Here is a 24446-nt window from a genome sequence, read left to right as displayed (position 1 = left end):
ATGCCTTGGCCTGTAGATTAGTGTCAGAAGAGATGAGCTGACTGAGTCCAGGAATGATACACCATTGACTGGAAAACTGAACCTGAATCCTGATACTGAAGCTCCACCATGATTGCCCCAAGGGTCCTGTAACTTTCAGCCTACATGCTTCTCTATTGCGAAGTATTCATCTGAAAGAAGACTTGGTGTTTTTAATCAATTGGTAATGGAAGAAAAACTATAACTTAATTATAAAAATACAGGATGATTATAATGGCAATAGTACAGGATCAGTGCTATTTTTTCAAGATTTACAGGTGCAAGAGCTCACCATGGAATTCTTCCTTGTTCTCTTAAAATGGTAATGGCACCCACCTGAAAGGTGCCGGAGTTGAAAAGATGCCCCAAGTTAAATTCTTCAGAGGAGAAACCTCTTATCTAAGAAAACATTCAATTTTAATAATGATTTTAGCTGTGTAATGTATTTTATTATGTTTTTATCCCGTTTTTTGTATTTTATCTTTTGTAATATCTTCGGCTAAACCAATAAATATTAATCACATTTGAATCTGAAAGAAACATCCAAGAACCAGCATTTTATTTCCCATAACCATTTATTTTGTATTGTAATAATCATAATGAAAACTTAACTGCTTTTTAATGATACACTACAGGGCTCTTTGAAGTTAGCACCCCCAAATTCCGACCCCTTTTTCTCTACCACTTGCTTCCCTTTATCTCCACCAAAAGCAAAAAAGAAAGAACTAGACTTCCTGAGTCCTGAATTTCACCACTAGGCCTCCAATTCCCCCTCATTGCCTACACTGTGCAAATTACCCTTCATGTTCAGGCTGGTGTGATATTCGTGAAGCATTATAACATCTTTCTCGCTGAACTAAAAGGACATATTTCCCTACTCCAACTCTCTTTCCTTTTTTTCGGATGCGACAAAAATCTGTTGTTCCACAGCCTTGGAAAGAAAAATTGTTGTGGATAAAAAAAGCTGGAAAAAAGGAAAGAAATGCTGACATTAGTCCTTTATCCAGGGACTAAAAGATTGTACCTGTGATGGTGAATGAGAATTTAATAAGTTAATTTTAAAATATGTATATTTCAGAAATCTGAACAATATTATAATTTCATCCAAACATGAATATGCAAGAATACTACTACTACTAATTTATTATTTATACCCCACCCATCTGGCTGGGTTTCATAATTTTCACCATTAGTGGTTTGGGTAAAAAAATAACTCTTATGTAATTCAAAATTGCCATCATACCCAAAGGAGTCTCAAGAAATGAAGATTATTAATAAACAGGCTATATTTATAAAATATATTGAAATTAGAGGATTTGAAAACAAGCCTTGAGTATGTGGATCTGGCATTAAGCAAGCTGGGGGTGCACTCCATTGTCTCTCAGGACGGTTGGATGCCAGCTGAGGCTCCCTCATTGCCGCACTATGATCTAAGCATCCAGAGGATCCTCCTTTTATTTTACCATATCTATTTTCATTTCAAACTCATCTAACATGAAGTAGGTGAAAAGGGGGAATCCCAAGAGCCAATCAGGAACTCCCCGCAGAATTCTTACTCAGCCCTCAAAAGAGATACTAGCAAAAGCCCAAGCTGTAAAAGGGCAGGAGAAGGATGAGAAGAAAGAATGTATGGCAAAGGCAGCTCAAATGGCCTGGACTCTGCCTCTTCCCTCATGGGGCAAATCAGCCCATATGCCCCTCCTCCATTCATTCCAAATCCCCTCTTCTTTCCAGAAAGGATGGATTTGGCAAATTTGTCCCCTCTCAAAACATCATTATTCATTAAAACTATGTTGATATGGAGCTATGCATCTAAGACTGGATCTAGACACATCAAAAAAGTGATTCAGTTTAATACGTTGTAAACTTCATACATGGAAGTCCCATTGGTGAAAGACGGGACTCCACAACATCAATTCCATAATGTTATAACACATATAAAGCGCTTTATATTTTTACGAATGTAGCTAACTCATGACATCGGCAAAATGATGTATGCTTTTGGAAAGGAACATAGCCTCCCTCTTTTCCTCCCCCTGTGTATCCCCTAATCCATTCCGGGAGTTTCCACAATTGTGGAGCAGATTTTGGGAGGAAACAGAGCACATGTAGGCAGAAGAGCCCAGATATTCTGTTGCACAACTGTAAATCCTTGCACTGAAGGTCTGAGTTAGCCAGATACTGCTCATTGTCACAGAATTTAAGGAAATCTATTACATTCATTTTACATAATAAATATGTTTTTTGAGCAAGAGGGACATAGTTTGTCCTGGACTGCATCTCATTGGTGGAGAGATCCAGATGCAACTGGGGTGGAGCAATCAATGCACTTTTTACTTTTGTTTGGAAGGGTAGTTTATATGCATATCTCACTTTTAATCCTCCTTCTGTACAAGCAAGTGGCATTATGAAAGATAAAAGACACAGTCCAGGCAGGCAAAATACTAAGGAAGGGTGCAGAGTGGGACCAGTGAGAGAGACCAGTGTTCCCTCTCACTTTTCCAGCAACATGAAAGGGAAAGGGGGGGAGAAGGAAAACAGGAGGGAGTCTCTATGACCCAGCCAAAGACTAGGCCTTTCCCCCCTGTTTGACTAGCAGTGTTACCTCTAGTAAAAACTCCTTTAAAATCCACACACTTGGTCTCATTCTCAAGGCAGTTGACGGTCTTCTCACTTTTACACTTTTTGTTTCCTTTGGAGAAGCAGGCTGGACACTGCAGACCATTTTCAGCCAGCATGTTCCGATCAGGAACTGCCAAGATCACAAATATATGGAACATGTTAATGGTTTTGTCTATTTTTGTATCTGTGTGTGATAATTCACTTATTTTGCCAATTAAAAGACTGACCAGGACCAGCTCAAGGCTGATTTAGGAGGACACGGATAAGATATGTGGGTTGTAAGGTCAATATTTGAAACAATTGAATATTAACTTGAAGGGACCATAAACTGTTCATGAGCTGTTCATGAGCCTAGATATCCAATTATTCTGTTTGAAATAGATCGTTCACAGGCTTAAAAAGCATAGGGAATGTTATAAAGGTTTCTTAAACTTTGTATTCTTGGCCCAGGTCTATTTGGGGGGGACTTACCCACTGAGTTAATTAAGCTAGGCCAAGGTCTTAATTTTGGCTTGTTAGACACCTCTTGATTCTAGCAAATTATCTTGATGTATGTCAGAAGCAATCTACTTGTGAGGTGACCATCTGCAGAAGTGGGTCATTAAAATAACAGATTAGCACAGCAACACATCAAAGGAATGGAGGCTGCTCCCTGTGTAATAGGGTTAAGTTTTATTAGAATATGAGGGATGTGACCGTTCTCAGGAAAAGACAAGCTTCCAAGACAAGAATGCTACTGTGCCTATGAGAGGGACAGATCTCCTTTTTGTGGACACCTCCATTGTAGGATTCAGGTTGTATCTATTTATAAATAAAAAATAAATCATAAAGGCACCACAATGTCAGCTGTGTATTTTGGTCCCACAAGAAACACAGACCCTGAGTTGAAGCACGCCTGGTACCCCTAGAATCTCAAATCACTTGGATATAGGGGTGATGTGTAACAACATCTTAACATCCAGTAAAAATATGGCTGGGACAAGAGGCACTGGCACTGTGCAGGATCAGATCCTCCCACCTATCAGAAGGAGGATCTGATCCTGTAGGTTGCTGCTACAAGGGGCAGGAAGAAGGAGAGGCCTTTTTGGAAAGACAACCCATCCCTTCTCAGCTGCCCAGTAGGTCCATTTTTTTCACAATTTCTCCTTATGCCTGCCTCTCTGTCCTGCCTGCCTCTACACCCCTTGAGAGGCCCTAATAGTCCTGGAGCTGCTCAACTGAACCTGTATCCATGTGGGGCTGTCTCACCCCATTTGAATGAGGCTCAGGTTCTCTGCTAATATACTAAGGATCCAGGCCATGGCCAAATCCAGTGCACAGCCCTAACATGCTAAGGACTCCAGAATACCTGGAAGTAAAAAACAAAAAACAAGCAGCGTTGATGTTTATTGACACTGAAAAGGCATTTGATAATATCTCTTGGTCATTTATGCATAAGGTTCTAGAGGAGATGGAATTTGGTTTAGAAGAGGAATTGATGCAATTTATTCAGAGCAACAAGCAAGATTAATTGTTAATAATGTTATTACAGAAAAATGTAAAATCATGAAAGGGACAATACAAGGATGTCGCTTATCACCATTATTGTTTATTTTAATATGAGAAGTCCTGGTGAGAAACATAAGAGCAGAAAAAAACTATTAGAGGAATAGTAGTAGGAAATAAAGCATATAAATTGAAACCATTTGCAGACAACCTTGTTATAATGGTTGATGACCCCCAAAATTCACTATTGAAAGTATTAGAAAAAATACAGAAATTTGGACAGGTATTAGGTTTTTAATTGCATAAGAATAAGACTAAACTCTTAGTGAAGGATGTTTCAGAGCAAGATAAAAAGGAGATACAGCAGAAGACAGAGATAGGTATATTTTAAAAAGTTAAATATTTGGGAATATGGTTGACAGCTAAGGATATTAATATATTTAAAGACAACTATGAAAATTATGGAAAGGAAAAAAGGAAATTAGAAATCTGGGGAAGGATGAATTTGTCTATATTAGGCAGAATGCCAGTGATCAAGATGAATGTTTTGCCAAAAGTGTTGTTTTTATTCCAATCAATCCCAGTGATAAGCAATGCGAGCTGCTTCAAAGAGTAGCAAAGAGATATTTCAAGATATATCTGGAGAGGGAAGAAACGAAGAATAAAACATAAATTATTAATAGATGTTAAAGACAGAGGAGGCTTCTCTCTACCAGATTTAAGACTATATTATGAAGCATCCTGCATTTGTTGGATCTGGGAGTGGATAATTCTAAAACAAGCTGATCTGCTGGATCTGGAAGGTTATGATAATAGATTTTATTGGCAAGTGTATTTATGGTATCATAAGGCCAAAGTACATAGAAGATTTCATAATCATATAATAAGAAATGTGATATTTAAAGTTTGGGAGAAATATAAAGATTTACTAGAACAAAAAACACCATGGTGGCTTTCCCTGTGACAAGCAGTATCTTTTTAAAAAAAGACAGGTTGGCTGACATATAGAGAGCAGTTAACAGAAACAGATAATCAATTAAAATTAAAAGATTATGAAGAAATCAGTAGAAAAGTAACCGGCTGGCTACAATATTTTCAGTTAAATGAAATCTTTAAAAATGATGAAAAGAAAGGATTAGTTATGAAGTGTCAAAGTTTCAGAGAGCAATTGTAGAAAACAATACAAAATTGCTGTCAAAAATGTATAATTTGCTTCTGGAGTGGGATACTAAGGAAGAACAAGTCAAATGTGTGATGATCAAATGGGCAAAAGACGTGGGACATAATATACAAATGTCAGACTGGGAAAGGCTTTGGAAAACAAATATGAAATTTACAGCATGTACCCAACCGAAAGAAAATTATAATAAAATTATGTACCGGTGGTATTTAACCCTGGTTAAACTAGCAAAAACATACAGAACAAGATCCAACAACAGAGGGTAAATTTTATCATATGTGGTGGAAATGTAAGGTCATTAATAACTTCTGGGAAATGATCTACAGTGATACCTCAGGTTACAGACGCTTCAGGTTGCGTTCTTTTGGGTTACGGATCCCCTGTATCCCAGATGTACCGGAACGGGTAACTTCCGGGTTTCGGGGGTCGCGCATGTGCAGAATCGCTAGATTGCGCTTTGCACATGTGCAGAAGCGCCAAATCGCAACCCACACATGCGCAGACGCGCCGCTGCGGGTTGCAAACGTGCCTCCCGCATGGATCACGTTCGCAACCCGAGCGTCCACTGTATAATGAAATGAAAAAAATATTTAGAGTAACTTTTGTAAAACAAAAAACCAGCAGCCTTTTAAATAGGTATTATAGGAGCAGAGGTTCCAAAAGACCAGAAGAAATTGTTGACGTATGTTACAACGCCCACCCGGACATTGCTAGCCCAAAGATGGAAAGAGGAAGCAGTCCCTACCAAAGAAGACGGGCAGACCAAGTTAATGGACTATGCTGAAATGGTGAAATTAATTGGAAAGCTCAGAAACCAAGATGATGAGAAATTTTAAAAAGAATGGGAAATGTTTATTATATATTTACAAAAGTACTGTAAACATCTTAATACATTGGCAGGTTTTTAAAAACACTTGTAATTTTAGAGACGGTACAGGAAACTTGAGGTTAAAATACAAATTTGGAGTAGAAAGGATATGCAGTTAAAAAAGATTTTCTTTTCTTTTCTCTTTTTCTTCTTTAATTTTTTGATGTAGTGTTTGTTCTCTTTTGTTTATATGTGATGCTTGTTACACTTGCAGAAAACCCAATAAAAACATTATTTCCTTTAAGAAAAGGATTCTACAATGATGCAGAAACTTACGGCTGAGAGTTTCACTGTTACACAGATCAGTGTTGCAGCAGTGCCTCTTCATCTGAAAGAATTTGCCATCTGCTGCAGTGAAGCTGTAATCACCTGAGAAGCAATAGTGGGGTGGCGAGCACCAATTCGAAAGTTGCACTCGGGGATCCACTATGAAAAAGAATTTGAAAGAAATATTTAGTTCGGGGGGCGGGATGCAGATTTATTGCTTCTAAGGCACATTCATTGTAATGGTTCTAGGTTTCTACGTTGCCTGAATCAAGACCATTTCAAACTGACAATATGGAAAAGTATTATTAAATTTGGCAATGGAATGTATGCAGAACTTCATTTCAGGTCAAAATTGTAGCACGAAGACTCATGCCTGCCTCTATGCATCTGATAATGCATGTGACATACACTGCACTCTCTCTACTAGTTGATTGTAACAGTTTGCAGGTTGGGGAAAATGTTTCCCTGAACTCTTGTTCCCAACACAAGACACTTGGCAAGACATTGCATTGCACCAACTTTACTGCCCCCTTGGCTCTCTCCCTCCAAGAATGTAGCAGTGATGTTGGAGGTTCATCAGGGTGGAGGGGCGCACTTTGAATCAAGCTGGGTAACTGAATCCCCTTTTTAGAGGTGAACTACATGAATACTTTCTTTATATTGGTTCTTTTCTCATTGTTTCATCACTGAGAATTACTTCAAAATAACTTGAGTGGGGGGAGGCCATGGAGCCATGAAAGTTTGAAGTATCTTCAACTCCAATCCCGATTACACAGCTTTTGAATAGTTTTTATAGATCTGTGAAAGGACTCTCAATTTTAAGGTCATTTATGGCAAAGGGGATGTTCAGCTTATATTCCAGGCTTATTGTCCTAGTTTGATAACCAAAACTAATCTGGAGTTCATTGGTTTGGCTCTATAGGGATTTCTGGTTGATGCAAATCAAGTTCTCTAAGCTTGGCGATCAGCCCCCAGATTCGGCCACTGGTTGTGATCAGGTGATGTTAGATTCCCCATTTTTATATGCAAGCCATTCCTTACTTCAGATGTTGTTGAACTACATCTCCCATCTTCCCTGACTGGTGGCCAGGCTAGCGGAGGCTGATGGAAGTTCTAATCCATCTACAGCTGAAGTGTCACAGTTTCCTCACCTCACTTTTTCATAGGTGAGTTGCCCCAGCATAAACTTCTATATGCTAGTAGAACCCTTAAAGTTCACCTATATCTTAACCTGGGTCAAATCCAACAGCAAAAGACAAAGTCTTACTTATATTTGTTCGCAGAGCACTAGCAACACAGGAATCTTGGTTGGAGTCACAAGTTATTTCCGCATAGCCAGGATCTGTCAGTCCAGTCTTGTTATAGGCACTTCTGCACTTCCTAGCTAATGCTGAGGACAGGAGCAAAAGATTACTTCATAGATTATTATTACCATTACCATTATTATTTGGTGTTGTGGTTTGCTTAATGAGACCCGGAGGAGGAGGTGATAGTGAATTAAAACTTTTAAATTAAAAGGGGTTCAATTTAATAAGCATTTTAATAGAATAATATTAAATGATATGAGTAAAACACTCATTAATTAAAGCTCTTGAAGCCACTGACCAGAAAAAGTAGCATATTTCAGACATAAGTTGCTGGAACCCACAGTAAGACAGAGTGTCGCACCTTTGCTGAGGTCCTAATTGTGTGCTTCCCATAGCCAATGTGTTGGCCAATGTGAGGACAGGTTCCGGGCCCAAGGGTGAACAAATCTATCAGTTTCGCTTGCTCTCAATTTCAAATTTTTCAAATTTATTTATCTGCAGCCAAGCTCAAGGCTGTGTACTTGGTTCTCCCCTCCCCATTTTATCCTCAGAAGATTCCTGTGAGGTAGGTTAAGCTGAGGGATAGTGCCTGGTCTAGGATCCCCCAGTGAGCTTTGTGGCTCAATAGGGATTCAAACCCTGGCCTCCTGGATCCTTGTCTAATACTCTCATCACAACAGCAAACTGGCTGTCTTAAATTCAGCTCCCCAGATTTCCACAATCAATGAGTAGTAGTAGCAAAACTGGATCCTCAGCAGTGGGTTTCTGTGATCTGTTCCAAGAGGATGTTTTTTTTTTTTCTTATTAAAATGTATTTAATTTCTTCCTGCTATGGCCATACTTTTTTTCTCCCCTTTCCTTTCCTAAGCAACTTTTACTCTCCATTCCAATGGAATTACTATTCTGTCCTATTTTCTAAGTCCTATTTTCTCCCCCTCTCCCATTGAAGAAAAGATTGTTCACCTTCTTAGCACTTTCCCTGCATTTTGAAATCATATCCAACATTTTCATCTGACCATCTCTTGCCTTTGCACATCCCCCATCTGTTTCCACACCTAACGATGTGTGTGTCTCGTGTGTGTGTGTGTATAAACACACAAACATACACACACACACACACACACACACACACACCAACAAACACAACACACACAGAGAGAGGGGGAGATCCTTGATTTGTGTGTTTTGCTGGAACTCAATAGAAATAAACTTGTGACTTGACTCTCCCCTACTTCCTCTTGGTAACCCAGCAGTCCTTGCTCTCTATGGTGTTGATCTACACTCCCAACTCCCCTTCCCTCCCAAGCTGCAAGTTCTCTTCAGTGTCCTCTAAAGGTAATTTAATGTTCCCCATCTTACCTGGAGAAAGCAGGGTCAAGAGGAGGCATGCTCTCAGGAGTGCCTTCATCATTCTAGAAAGATTAGGAGACTCAGAGCAGAGAAGGATCATCAAATGAATTGATGCAGGTAGAGGCTTGCCTGGAGAGATTTATAGGCCATGGATTCATGTCGGAGGCAACACTTGGGAACAAATAGTTCAGTGAGGTCTGGAAATGGGGATTGTTTGTTCATTACAAAGATAAAGAGGGACATATTAAAATTCAAAGCTCACTGTTGGAATTGTCTAAATTATCTCTCTATAATCTCATTACTTGTTAATAGACACCTCTCAGATTTATTCATAATAATAATAATAACAATAATAATATTTTTACCCCACCCATCTGACTGGGTCACCCCTGCCACTCTGGGTGGCTTCAAGTATATACAGAAACATTCTTCTTCTTCTTTGGCGATCACTTGAAGCCTTGTAAGATTGTCTTCTGGGCCCTCATGACTCTTTCCCCATCTGGCAGACTAGCAGTGGCTCTGGCTGTGCCCTTTTTTTGCTCTTAATGATAGGTCAGCCCTAACAGGAGGCTTTTAAGTATCTCCTTCTTCTCTTTCTATTGCTCTTGGATGCAGAGCAATAGCCTCATTTCCCGCTCATACCACCAACAAAGGCGATTTTTAGCCACACAGCACAGAAGGCACAGAGGACATTCTGCTTTATGCTGCCTATCTTGAGGTGTGCTTCTCTTTGCTTCATTATTTATGTTATGCCTACTTAGCAATGCAACTCCTTCCTTCATAGGCAATGGTGCTTCTCAAGTTTCCACCCCATCCCTAACCAATAAATATATTTGGCTGGAAAAATTGGAGGTGGCATAGGGATTTCAGCACACTCCTATGCACTGTTGTTGGAAGTAGTAACCATTTATTTCAAAGGGATTACAGTGCAATTCTATATCTGTCTACATAGATGTAAATGCCACTGATTTCAATGGGTCTTACTCTCAGATAATAATAATAATAATAATAATAATAATAATAATAATAATAATAATAATACAGTGGTACCTCAGGTTACATACGCTTCTGGTTGCATACGCTTCAGGTTACAGGTTACAGCTAACCCAGAAATAGTACCTCAGGTTAAGAACTTTGCTTCAGGATGAGAACAGAAATTGTGTTCCGGTGGCGTGGCAGCAGCAGGAGGCCCCATTAGCTAAAGTGGTGCTTCAGGTTAAGAACAATTTCAGGTTAAGAACGGACCTCCGGAATGAATTAAGTACTTAACCCGAGGTACCACTGTAATAATAATAATAATAATTCATTTATACCCTGCCCTTCCTGGCCAGGGCCAGGCTCAGGGCGTCTAACACCAAATATAAATTACAATAAAAAGTAATGGGGAGGGGGACAACAACAAAAAGTTAATTAAAATATGACTTGATACAACTTAAAATGCAGCTTCATTTTAGTAGTAGCCCATAAATCAAGACCACAAAGGGAGGAAACATCAGATATTCGCCCAAGGCAGCTACCCATGCTGGTCCTACATGGGCCAGCAAAATGCAAGGGAAAATTTATATACCAAAGCCCACATAAGGGTTCAGAGTGAATCCAAGCCAAAGGCCAGGCGGAACAGCTCCATCTTGCAGGCCCTGCAGAAAGATGTCAAATCCCACAGGGCCCTGTTCTCTTGTGACAGAGCATTCCACCAAGTCGGGGGCCAGTGCTGAAAAGGCCCTGTCCTAGTTGAGACCAATCTAACCTCCTTGAGGCTCGGGCCTATTTATGGACCTTAAGGTCCTCCGCGGAGCATACAAGGAGAGGCAGTCCCATAGGTATGAGGGTTCTAGGCCGCATAGGGCTTTAAAGGTCAAAACCAGCACCTTAAACCTGACCATGTACTCCACCGGGAGCCAGTGCAGCTGGTAAGCACTGGATGAATGTGGTCCTGTGGCAAGGACCCTGTAAGGAGCCTTGCAGCGGCATTCTGCACCTGCTGGAGTTTCTGGGTCAGCTTCAAGGGCAGCCCTGCGTAGAGCCCAGCATAGATAAGTGTGTGTAGTTATTTTTTGCAACTTCTTCAATGTATACTTAGGAGTTTTGGTTCCTCTGGCACTTCCGTCTGTCTCCCCTGCCTCACACTCTTGGTTCCTACCAATACAGTCACTGTTTAAGAATCTTCTCTCTCTTAGAAACACCCACCCACAAACACACACAAAGTTTGCTGCCAAATGAAATTATATTGCAATCTATTTTGTCCTCACCTGTATTTTAACTCAATCCAAGAAACCAACCTTCACTGAGTTGCTGTGGCATTTCCTGTTCCAAGAGTTTCATGTAAATGTTGAATAGCACTGAAGACAGGACAGAATCCTGAGGTCAGTTGTCACAGTCCAATGACTAAGGCTTTGAAAAGGAGTCCTCTCAGTTGTGTCCTTTCGAGGCTAAGCCTATCCAACTCCCTCATCCATTCCACATAAAGCTTGGTTTCCAGACCCTTTATCATTTTAGGTTCCCTCCTCTGCACACGGTCCAGCTTCTAAATATCTTTCTTTGATTGCAGGGCCCGAAACTGGGCACAGCATTCCAGGTGTGGAATGAGAAAGTCAGAATAGAGCAGTACCATTTGTTCCCTTGATCTGGACACTATAAAAATCATTATAGCATAGTATACTTAAAAAGAAACAAAAAGTATACACTTATAAAATTAAGTCGATGCACTCAACATGGGGCTACCTTTGAAGGTGACTCAGAAACTACAACTAATCCAGAATGCGGCAGCTAGACTGGTGACTGGGAGTGGCCACCTAGACCACATAACACTGGTCCTGAAAAACGTATTTTGGCTCCCAATATATTTCTGAGCACAAGTCAAAGTGTTGGTGCTGATGTTTAAAGCCCAAAACAGCCTCAGCCCAGTATACCTGAAGGAGTGTCTCTACCCCCATCGTCCAGCCCGGACACTGAGGTCCAGCTCTGAGGGCCTTCTGGTGGTTCCCTCCCTGTGTTACAGGGAACCAGGCAGAGAGGCTTCTCAGTAGTGGTGCCCACCCTGTGTAATGGCCTCCCATCAGATATCGGACTTTGAGAAGACATCTGAAGGCAGCCCTGTTTAGGGAAGTTTTTAATGTTTGATGTTTTATTATGTTTTAATATTCTGTTGGGAGCTGCCCATAGTGGCTGGGGAAACCCAGCCAGATGGGCGGGGTATAAATTATTATTATTATTATTATTATTATTATTATTATTATTATTATTATTAATTATTCAACACCAGAACCACAAACTCCAAGGCCTTAGTAAATGACTAATGTGAATATTTCTTTTTCTTTTCCAGATTTCGTTCATAGGAGTGACTTCACTTTCCAAGGATGTTGAACAACAGATTTTTTTTTGAAAGAGTTGGAATTGGAGCAATAGTGCTCTTTTCCAATAGAACTACTATTATAATGCTTCACAAATCTCACATTGACGGGTAATTATGTTTCAGCATAAACCTCCTCCTTTTGAAATGGGATGCAGGACACAGAGAAAAGAGTGCTGTATTTGTGTACTTCCTTATGTTTATTATGATAAATATAAATGATTGTGGCAAATAAAAAGATGGTTCGAAAATGTTTATCCTTCGAATCAATAGTTTGGGATGGGGAATAATGGTATTTCCTTATATAAAGCATCAGTGTTGTTGTTTTTTAATGGAAAACAACAGGCAAGCAGAGATTTGACAGAACACATCTGTCAACTAAGTGAAAAGGTTAAAAGAGTCAGAACAGGTGGTGGAAGAGACTGGCTGGGCCTAACAATCTTTGTATGTTCAGGTACCTTAGCTTGGTTAAAACAAGGGGCTTTCCCAACCATTGCAATGCTCCCACACCTCTGTATTGTTTAGCCTGGGCATTAGTTGAAAGCAACTGTGCAAAAGAGAATCATATACTCAGGAAGTCCCACATAATGCCAGAGTGATCAAAAGCAAAGGAGGAATGAACCTATGGAAAAAGATGCTGACTTAGAGGGAAAGGTGCCCAACGATTCCAACTGGGAAGGACTGGTCCAGTGAGGATCAGGAAATTATGGAAATAGAGAGTGCATGCTTTCCCAGAAATCCTATATTTTTATATTGTAACACAAAGCTCTTCTTTTCATATTGGATCCAATGTTTTTAAGGAACTCTGTGGGAGTCAGACAGGTGCCTCTTCCAGTCCAACCACACCTACACTGTCAGTAAACAGGTACTTTTAATAAATGTGTCCCTCCCTCGGGCTTTATGGTAAAACTGAGCTGGAAACAACCTAATCCTAATGAGGCACAAAGTAATCAACAATTGGCATGTCACACATTTGCTCTTCCCTGAAATCAGGTGAACCTGGAATGTGCTTGCATCCATCAGGCCATTGAAGTTTGCACTATCAGATTTGTAGCTTTTCAGTATGTTTTGTTTTTACTGTAGTCATGACAGCTATCTTCTCATAAGTATTAGAGCCAGTAAGCCCCTTATTACCCAAAAAAATTCCTCTCTTCCCCATCTTCTCTCTCCCCCTCTCCTTCTCATATTTCCCCTTTCTCTCTCCTCCCTTTCCTACTTTTATGGTGTTCTCTCTTTTACACACCCTAATATCATCATCATTACCATCATTATTGCTATTAATTTTATATACTGTATTTTTCGCCCCATAGGGCGCAGCGGCCCATAAGGCACACCTAGTTTTTTGGGGGGGGAATAAAGAAAAAAAAATTATTTCCCACCCCCCCCAAGGCGCGAGGCTGGGGCGGGGGAAGCCTGAGCTTCCCCCGACCCCAGCCCCAAAACAGGCTGCTCTCCGCAAGCCGTGGGAGCCCTCCCGCAGCTTGCGCAGAGCTACCCGAAGCCCCGACGCAACTGCTCAGCGCGCCGGGACTCCGGGATAAGAGGCAGCGCTGCGCAAGCCGGGGGAGCCCTCCCGCGGCTTGCGCAGCGATGCCTCTTATCCCGAAGCCCCGGCGCGCTCAGCAGTCGCTTTGGGTAGCTTCGGGATAAGAAGCAGCACTGCGCAAGCCGGGGGAGCCCGGGGGGAACTAACCTCCTTGAGGCTCGGGCCTATTTATGGACCTTAAGGTCCTCCGCGGAGCATACAAGGAGAGGCAGTCCCATAGGTATGAGGGTTCTAGGCCGCATAGGGCTTTAAAGGTCAAAACCAGCACCTTAAACCTGACCATGTACTCCACCGGGAGCCAGTGCAGCTGGTAAGCACTGGATGAATGTGGTCCTGTGGCAAGGACCCTGTGAGGAGCCTTGCAGCGGCATTCTGCACCTGCTGGAGTTTCTGGGTCAGCTTCAAGGGCAGCCCTGCGTAGAGCCCAGCATAGATAAGTGTGTGTAGTTCTTTATTGCAACTTCTTCAATGTATACCTAGGAGTTTTGGTTCCTCTGGCACTTCCGTCTGTCTCCCCTGCCTCACACTCTTGGTTCCTACCAATACAGTCACTGTTTAAGAATCTTCTCTCTCTTAGAAACACCCACCCACAAACACACACAAAGTTTGCTGCCAAATGAAATTATATTGCAATCTATTTTGTCCTCACCTGTATTTTAACTCAATCCAAGAAACCAACCTTCACTGAGTTGCTGTGGCATTTCCTGTTCCAAGAGTTTCATGTAAATGTTGAATAGCACTGAAGACAGGACAGAATCCTGAGGTCAGTTGTCACAGTCCAATGACTAAGGCTTTGAAAAGGAGTCCTCTCAGTTGTGTCCTTTCGAGGCTAAGCCTATCCAACTCCCTCATCCATTCCACATAAAGCTTGGTTTCCAGACCCTTTATCATTTTAGGTTCCCTCCTCTGCACACGGTCCAGCTTCTAAATATCTTTCTTTGATTGCAGGGCCCGAAACTGGGCACAGCATTCCAGGTGTGGAATGAGAAAGTCAGAATAGAGCAGTACCATTTGTTCCCTTGATCTGGACACTATAAAAATCATTATAGCATAGTATACTTAAAAAGAAACAAAAAGTATACACTTTATAAAATTAAGTCGATGCACTCAACATGGGGCTACCTTTGAAGGTGACTCAGAAACTACAACTAATCCAGAATGCGGCAGCTAGACTGGTGACTGGGAGTGGCCACCTAGACCACATAACACTGGTCCTGAAAAACGTATTTTGGCTCCCAATATATTTCTGAGCACAAGTCAAAGTGTTGGTGCTGATGTTTAAAGCCCAAAACAGCCTCAGCCCAGTATACCTGAAGGAGTGTCTCTACCCCCATCGTCCAGCCCGGACACTGAGGTCCAGCTCTGAGGGCCTTCTGGTGGTTCCCTCCCTGTGTTACAGGGAACCAGGCAGAGAGGCTTCTCAGTAGTGGTGCCCACCCTGTGTAATGGCCTCCCATCAGATATCGGACTTTGAGAAGACATCTGAAGGCAGCCCTGTTTAGGGAAGTTTTTAATGTTTGATGTTTTATTATGTTTTAATATTCTGTTGGGAGCTGCCCATAGTGGCTGGGGAAACCCAGCCAGATGGGCGGGGTATAAATTATTGTTGTTGTTGTTGTTGTTGTTGTTGTTGTTATTATTATTATTATTATTATTATTATTATTATTATTATTATTCACCACCAGAACCACAAACTCCAAGGCCTTAGTAAATGACTAATGTGAATATTTCTTTTTCTTTTCCAGATTTCGTTCATAGGAGTGACTTCACTTTCCAAGGATGTTGAACAACAGATTTTTTTTTGAAAGAGTTGGAATTGGAGCAATAGTGCTCTTTTCCAATAGAAATACTATTATAATGCTTCACAAATCTCACATTGACGGGTAATTATGTTTCAGCATAAACCTCCTCCTTTTGAAATGGGATGCAGGACACAGAGAAAAGAGTGCTGTATTTGTGTACTTCCTTATGTTTATTATGATAAATATAAATGATTGTGGCAAATAAAAAGATGGTTCGAAAATGTTTATCCTTCAAATCAATAGTTTGGGATGGGGAATAATGGTATTTCCTTATATAAAGCATCAGTGTTGTTGTTTTTTAATGGAAAACAACAGGCAAGCAGAGATTTGACAGAACACATCTGTCAACTAAGTGAAAAGGTTAAAAGAGTCAGAACAGGTGGTGGAAGAGACTGGCTGGGCCTAACAATCTTTGTATGTTCAGGTACCTTAGCTTGGTTAAAACAAGGGGCTTTCCCAACCATTGCAATGCTCCCACACCTCTGTATTGTTTAGCCTGGGCATTAGTTGAAAGCAACTGTGCAAAGGAGAATCATATACTCAGGAAGGCCCACATAATGCCAGAGTGATCAAAAGCAAAGGAGGAATGAACCTATGGAAAAAGATGCTGACTTAGAGGGATTTATGGGTCAAGGAAAGGTGCCCAACGATTCCAACTGGGAAGGACTTGTCCAGTGAGGATCAGGAAATTATGGAAATAGAGAGTGCATGCTTTCCCAGAAATCCTATATTTTTATATTGTAACACAAAGCTCTTCTTTTCATATTGGATCCAATGTTTTTAAGGAACTCTGTGGGAGTCAGACAGGTGCCTCTTCCAGTCCAACCACACCTGTCAGTAAACAGGTACTTTTAATAAATGTGTCCCTCCCTCGGGCTTTATGGTAAAACTGAGCTGGAAACAACCTAATCCTAATGAGGCACAAAGTAATCAACAATTAGCATGTCACACATTTGCTCTTCCCTGAAATCAGGTGAACCTGGAATGTGCTTGCATCCATCAGGCCCTTGAAGTTTGCACTATCAGATTTGTAGCTTTTCAGTATGTTTTGTTTTTACTGTAGTCATGACAGCTATCTTCTCTCAAGTATTAGAGCCAGTAAGCCCCTTAATACCCCCAAAAATTCCTCTCTTCCCCATCTTCTCTCTCCCCCTCTCCTTCTCATATTTCCCCTTTCTCTCTCCTCCCTTTCCTACTTTTATGGTGTTCTCTCTTTTACACACCCTAATATCATCATCATTACCATCATTATTGCTATTAATTTTATATACCATATTTTTCGCCCCATAGGGCGCACCGGCCCATAAGGCACACCTAGTTTTTTGGGGGGGGAATAAATAAAAAAAATTATTTCCCACCCCCCCAAGGCGCGAGGCTGGGGCGGGGGAAGCCCAAGCTTCCCCCGACCCCAGCCCCCAGAACAGGCTGCTCTCTGCAAGCCGTGGGAGCCTTCCCGCGGCTTGCGCAGAGCTACCCGAAGCCCCGACGCGACTGCTCAGTGCGCCGGGACTTCGGGATAAGAGGCAGCGCTGCGCAAGCCAGGGGAGCCATCCCGCAGCTTGCGCAGAGCTACCCGAAGCCCTGGCGCGACTGCTGAGTGCGCCGGGGCTTTGGGATAAGAGGCAGCGCTGCGCAAGCCAGGGAGCCATCCCGCAGCTTGCGCAGAGCTACCCGAAGCCCCGGCGCGACTGCTCAGTGCGCCAGGACTTCGGGATAAGAGGCAGCGCTGCGCAAGCCAGGGGAGCCATCCCGCAGCTTGCGCAGAGCTACCCGAAGCCCTGGCGCGACTGCTGAGTGCGCCGGGGCTTCGGGATAAGAGGCAGCGCTGCACAAGCTGGGGGAGCCATCCCGCAGCTTGCACAGAGCTACCCGAAGCCCCGGCGCGACTGCTGAGTGCGCCGGGGCTTCGGGATAAGAGGCAGCGCTGCGCAAGCCGGGGGAGCCCGGGGGGAACTCCCGCGGGCTCCCACGGCTTGCGGATAGCTTCCTGAAGCCTGGAGAGGGAGAGGGGTCGGTGCACACCGACCCCTCTCGCTCTCCAGGCTTCAGCGAAAGCCTGCATTCGCCCCATAGGACGCACACACATTTCCCCTTCATTTTTGGAGGGGAAAAAGTGCGTCCTATAGGGCGAAAAATACGGTATACCCCTTTCTACTAATTTCCTTTGTATCATTGTGTCATTTGTATCTGCTTATTCTAACAGAATTTCTAAGGACTGGAGTACAGTAATATGTGTGTAATCACTTTTAACAAGATGTGACATTTTTCCTCCCCATTTATATTCAATGTTTCATTATTTAGGCAACCCCCTCACACTGAAAAAGAGAGAGAGAGAGAGAGAGAGATAAGGCAATGCTAAGATATCACAACCGTGTGATGGTATGAAAGCATTGGTTCAAGCTTTAAATATAAAATAAAAGGCTTAATGTGCTGCAAGACTTGGGGGGGAATCTCAACCTGGTGGAGAAGTGGACATATCCCAGGATGAGAGGCTGGGTGAGAAAAGGAAAGCTCTAAGGTGAAAATGGGGAGGGCCTGTCTTTGGGAGGCAAGGGGTCTGCTTGTGTCTTGTCAATGCTGTGACTTGTTTCCAAAGCATTTTGAGGATGAAATTTCTTGCTTCCACTGGGAACTTTACTCCGCTGTTACAGCATGTGATGTTATAGAATACTAAGGTTAAAAGTCCAAATGAAAAGAAAGAGAGATGTTAATGGACTAAGTAAATTTATGTGAAACTAGTTTTGAAAAACTGCTGCAATGATGTATATGGAAACTCAGCCAGGGGGATTCGAGGAAGTCAACCAACAATGATAACCAAAGCGGAATTTTTACAGTTAGGATATATGTTTGTTTGCTTGCTTGTTTTTTGATGTTTTCTTTTTAAGTTTGTTATAAATTTGGAAAACGAATAAGAAAAATTGGGGGGGGGGGAATCAAAGTATAGTGAGCATGTTAATGGTTTTGTCTGTTTTCGCATCTCTGTGTTAGATAATGCTTATTTTTCCCATTAAAAGACTAACCAGAACCAGCTCAAGGGTCATTTTGGAGGATACTGGGATATAATAGTTGGGTTGTAAGGCACATATCTTAACATCCAGCAAGAATATGGACTGAAGGGGCAGTGGGACTGTGCAGGATCAGATCTTATATAATAATAATTTGTTATTTATACCCCGCCCATCTGGCTGAGTTTCCACAGCCACTCTGGGCGGCTCCCAATCAAATGTTAAAAACAGTACAGCATTACATATTAAAAACTTCCCTGAACAAGGCTGCCTTCAGATGTCCTGCCTGACCCTCCACCCTTTCAGAGTCCCTTATAGTCCTTTGTTGTTCAACCCAACCTGTAGTCATCTGAAGCTGTCCCATCCCATTTGAATGAGGCACAGGTCCTTTGAGTACTGCTGATGGACTAAGGATCCAGGCCTTGGCCAAATCCAGTGCACAGCCCTAACATGTTAATTATTAAGTAGTGGGTTGACATAGCAGATGGCACAGAGATTTCTCCAGGTAGTTCTTTATAAGTAAGCTGGAACTGAACTGAACAGAACTGAACAGCTCAGCCGGCCTGCTTTTATAGGCAGCCAGCTGCCAAAATTGTAACAACAACACCCCAGGGTTTCCTGCCTAAATTAACTGACGTGGACCTGAGTGAAAACTATATACACAATACCTCTGGTGGCCAGGGTGAGAACTTCAATACATAACATTAATGATTCTAAAATGATGCAGAAACTTATGGCTGAGAGTTGCATTGTTACACATTTCAGTGTTGCAGCATTGCATCTTTATCCCAAAAAAATTTACATCTGCTGCAGTGAAGCTGTAATTGCCTGAGAAACAATCATTGGATGACGTGCATTTACTTGAAAGTTGCACTCTCGGTTTCACTATGAAAAAGAATTTGAAAGAAATATTTAGGTCTTGGAAAAATATGCAGGTCTATTGCTCCTAATTTTGTAATTTGTAATTTTCTGTGTTGCCTGTGTTACCTTTTCAAACTAACAATATGGAAAATAGAACTAACTATATGGAAAATATTATTAAATTGGGCAATGGAATGTATGCAGAACTTCATTTCAGGTCAATTTGTAGCACGAAGATTCATGCCTTCCTCTATGCATCTGATAATGCATCTGACATACACTGCACTCTCTCTTCTAGTTGATCGTAACAGTTTGTAGGTTGGGGAAAATGCTTCCCTGACCTGTTGTTCCCAACGCAAGACACTTGGCAAGACATTGCATTGCACCAGCCTCACTGCCCCCTTGCCGCTCTGCCTCCAAAAATGTAGCAGTGATGTTGGAACAGATGGTCAAGTGAGCACCACCATCCCACCCAGAATTGCCCCAAGGCATTTTGGCACCTGAGGCGAACCACAAAATGGCACCCACACCCTCCTGGGTAGAAGGTGTGGGTGAATCAGGAACAAGCAAGGGGATCATATCAGCCTTAACCAATGGTTGAAGTAGGAACCAAAGTTCATCAGGGTGGAGGGGCCCACTTTGAATCAAACTGGGTAACTGAAGCCTATTTTAAGAAGCGAACAACAGGAATACTTCCTTTCTGTTGTTTCCTTCCTCATCGTTTTATAACTGAGAATTATTTCAAAATTACTTGAAGGGGGATAAGGAGCCATGAAGGTGTGAAGCACCTTCATTTCCCATCCCAGTTGCTCAGCTTTTGAATAGTTTCTGTGAAAGGACTCTCAATTTTAATGTAATTTATGTCAAAGGGGATATTGAGATTACAGTCATACCTCAGGTTGAAGTTGCTTCAGGTTGAGCATTTTCAGGTTGCACTCCACGGCGACCCGGAAGTAAAGGAATGTGTTACTTTTGGGTTTCACCACTCGCACACGCTCAGGTGCTCAAAATGACGTCACGCGCATGTTCAGAAGCAGCGAATCACAACCTGCACAGACACGCAGACACAGGTTGCGTTCTGCTCTGGATGCAAACAGGGCTCCGGAACGGATCCCATTTGCATCCAGAGGTACCACTGTATATTCCAGGCTTATTGTCTAGTTTGATAACCTAAACTAAACTGGGGTAAATTGGTTTGGGTCAAAAGGGATTTCTAGTTAATGCAAATCAAGTTCTCTAAGCTTGGAGATAAGCACCCAAATTCAGCTTACTTCAGGATCGGGAAACTGTGATCCTCCAGATGTTGCTGGACTACATCTCCCATCATTCCTGACTGGTGGCCTGGCTAGCTGAGCCTGATGGGAGTTCTAATTCATCTACAGCTGAAGCGCCACAGCTTTCTTACCTCACCTTTTTCATAGGTGAGTTGCCCCAGAAATAGACTTCTATATTTTAGTAGAACCCTTAAAGTTCAATTATCTTAACCTGGATCTACTGCAACAGAAAAAAGACAAAAAATCGGGCAAATCTTACTTATATTTGTATGCAGAGCACTGGCAACACAGGTATGTTCATTGAAGTCACAACTTATTCTGTCATAGCCATTATATGTCAGTCCTGTTTTGTTATAGCCAAAGAAGCAGTCCATAGGTAATGCTGATGACAGAAGCAAAAGTTTACTTTAAATTTCCTCCCACAATGGCTGAGACTGCCAACCATATTCTTCAGTCCCTGACTGCAGCCCTCATTAGCTACAAATATGTACGCAAACAGCTAATGCTATCACATCCAAGGCCTATAGGAAGTTGCTGGGTCCTTGATGGATAAAGGTGTCTTCTGAGCAAATGCCTCTGTTTTTGCACTTACTTGGTGTTGGGTTTTACTGAATTAGAATAAACAATATACTTTTTCTGTTCTTCCAGGCCATTAATCAGAGTGCAATGAAAGCCTCAAGGTACTGCTCAGGTGACTGCTCAGCTGGCAAAGCTAGACATACCTCAGGGCTGTTGAAAGGTGCCAGGGACACACTGGTAGGCACTGAATAGAATACAATAACTCCAAAATCATTACTGAGAGCTGATTAAATAATTTCCTGGAACTTTGCCCCTCCTTGTTCTAATTGCGCCAGATTGTTGGGACAGGGAAAGATACTTTGACTAACCTGTTCTATTTGGTGATGACTCTCCTTAGCCACATTGTCTTGAATTGAAGCCAGCTCATTCCCACAGGGATCCCACAGTAATCTGTTGAGATGCTGGACTTGAGGGGTGATTGCCCTGATCCAGCATGCTCACCTTATGTTTAACTGGTGATGGCCAGAGCAATACCCTCATTTCCCACCACCCAAGGTATTTTTTTAGCCACACACAGCACAGAAGGCACAGAGGACATTCTGCACTAAGCAGTCTATCTGGGGGTGTCCTTCTCTTTGCGTCATGATTTATGTTAGGACTACTTAGCAGTGCTTGTTGGCATTGGGAAGAAGGGGGTTGTACTTGGGACCCTATCAGAATCCTCACCCCTTCTGCCAGAAGCCGTACAAATGCCTCCTTTTGCTGCTTCTTTCAGAGCAGAAAGAAGGGGCTTGCCCAACCATTGCACTGTTCCCACACCTCTGTATTGTTTAGCCTAGGCAGTAGTCTAAGCCAAATGTGCAAAGAAGAAAAACTATATACTCAGAAAAGCCCTCATAATGCCGGAGTGATCAAAAGCCAAGGAGGAACGAACCAGCAGGTGACCTATGGAAGAAGAAGGAGCTGACTTGGATGGATTTATGGGCCAAGGAAATGTGCCCAAGAATTCCACCAAGGAAGGACTGTTCCAGTGAAGAGCAGAAAATTATGGAAATAGAGAGTGCATACTTTCCCAGAAATCCTATATTTCTATATTGTAACACAAAGCTCTTATTTCATATTGGATGAAATCTTTTTAAGGAACTCTGTGGGAGTTCAGCCAGATGCCCCTTCCAGTCAAGCCACACCTACATTGTCAGTAAACAGTAGACAGGTACTTTAAATGAATGTGTTCTTCTCTCGGGCTTTATGATAAAACTGAGCTGGAAACAACCTAATCCTAATGAGGCACAAAGTAATCAAAAATTAGCATGTCACATACATGCTCTTCCCAGAAATCAGGGGAACCTGGAACCTGCTTGTATCCATGGGGCCATTTTAGTTTGCACTGGCAGTTTTGTAGCTTATCAGTATTTTCTTTCTTTTTATACAGTCATGATGGCTACCTTCCCTCCAGTATGAGAGCCATTAAGCTTATTAATCATAGCTGTCAACATTTCCCTTTTCTTGCTAGGAATCCTATTCAGAATAAGGAAATTTCCCTTAAAAGGGGGGAAATGTTGACAGCTATGCTATTACCCTATTTTTTTGCTCCATAAGATGCACCTGACCATAAGACGCACCAAGTTTTTAGAGGGGGAATGCAAGAAAAAAAATAATTCTTTAAAGGGAGCGCTGAGCAGAGCTTGTATGCATCTCAGGCTCTGCTCAGCGCTCCTTTCACAAGCCGCGAGGAGTGTGTATGTGGCTCTTGGGGGCTTTTCCACAAGGAGAAAGAAGGGCTGCCCTTCTCCTTCCCTGGGGAAAAGCCCCCAAGAGCCACACACATGCCACACACGGCTCTTTAAAGGGAGCACGGCTTTTGGGGCTTTTCTGGGAGGTGGGGGAAGGGACAGAGCTACGTGCTCTGTCCCTTCCCCCACCTCCCGCAAAAGCCAGAGCTAGCCCCCGAAGCCTCCGCAGGGCAGCAGAGTGAAGGCTTCCCATGCCCTGCGGAGGCTTCGCGCAGCTAAGCCAGAAACTAGAACAGCAAGAGGGAGCGCTGTGCAGTGCTCCGTCTAGCTGTTCTGGCTTCTGGGATAGCCCCGCGAAGCCTGCATTCGCTCCATAAGACTTACTTTTTAGGAGGGAAAAGGTGCGTCTTATAGAGCGAAAAAATTGGTAATAGTAGTTGTTGCACATCACAGTGGAAGATGTGCCCCGCAAAGGGATGTGTACTCACTGATGGTTGCCACATCTCTTTGAGGGTCAGAAAGTGGTGTTAAAATACACTAGCTTAGACTAAGTCAGATTTGCTATTTTCTGTGTTTGTATTTTCCCAAATGTTCCCAAATTCTTAAGTGACCTTCTTCTACGATTTTTTATTCCTATATGGTAACAGGGTTCTTACTACACTGTTGTTATTTTTTAAAATAAATATGTATTCTGTACTTTCTGTGCTTATTTGGATACAGTGTTGATTCAAACCAGAACCTCAGATCTCTTTGTGCATCCTGGGTGATATATTTTGCTGGAGACATTGGGCAACAGCTCCTGCTTTCTTGGTCACCCAGATGTCCTTTGTACCCACAGGTGTCTCCTGGACCTGAAGGGAAGAATGGCTAGCAAGAGGGGAGACAGTCTAATGTTCTGGGAGTTTGGCCTTTTGTTGAACAGAAATCAGAAGCCAACAAGAGAACAAGCTCTTAGAATGACGGGTCCTTTTCATAAGCTACAGGAATGAAAAGGTTGTAGATAACATCTCCTCTTGTGACCTATCTTCAGCGATCTGCCTTCTGAACAGCTTTCATCTGCATTTTAAACAAACACACATTCCTCTCTTCCATATATTTCTCTTTCCCCTCTCATTCCTTCTTCCTTTCCTTTCCTTTCCTTTCCTTTTTCTCTTATTTCCCCCTTTCTTTTCTCCTCTCTTTCCTACTTTTATGCTGTTCTCTCTTTTATAGACCCTAACATCATCACCTTTACCATCATTTTTGCTATTCTTTCTATT

General features: G+C 42.3%; 1 long non-coding RNA gene across 1 annotated transcript in view; it reads right to left on the bottom strand.

Moving 5' to 3' along the window:
* Window positions 1-587: 587 nt before the first annotated feature.
* The window catches only part of LOC310769188, a 36375-nt gene continuing 12516 nt past the window's right edge, over window positions 588-24446 (bottom strand). Inside the window, exons 2-5 of the long non-coding RNA XR_014551503.1 lie at window positions 7708-7830; window positions 6450-6599; window positions 2624-2770; window positions 588-982 (exon numbers count right to left, since the gene is read on the bottom strand). This is a non-coding gene — a long non-coding RNA (uncharacterized lncRNA). The remainder of the gene's footprint in view (window positions 983-2623; window positions 2771-6449; window positions 6600-7707; window positions 7831-24446) is intronic.

The sequence above is a fragment of the Podarcis filfolensis genome (assembly GCF_964270895.1).
Source record: "Podarcis filfolensis genome assembly, chromosome: 8".
In the NCBI taxonomy this organism is placed as follows: domain Eukaryota; kingdom Metazoa; phylum Chordata; class Lepidosauria; order Squamata; family Lacertidae; genus Podarcis; species Podarcis filfolensis.
This window is presented reverse-complemented; position numbering and strand designations above follow the sequence as displayed.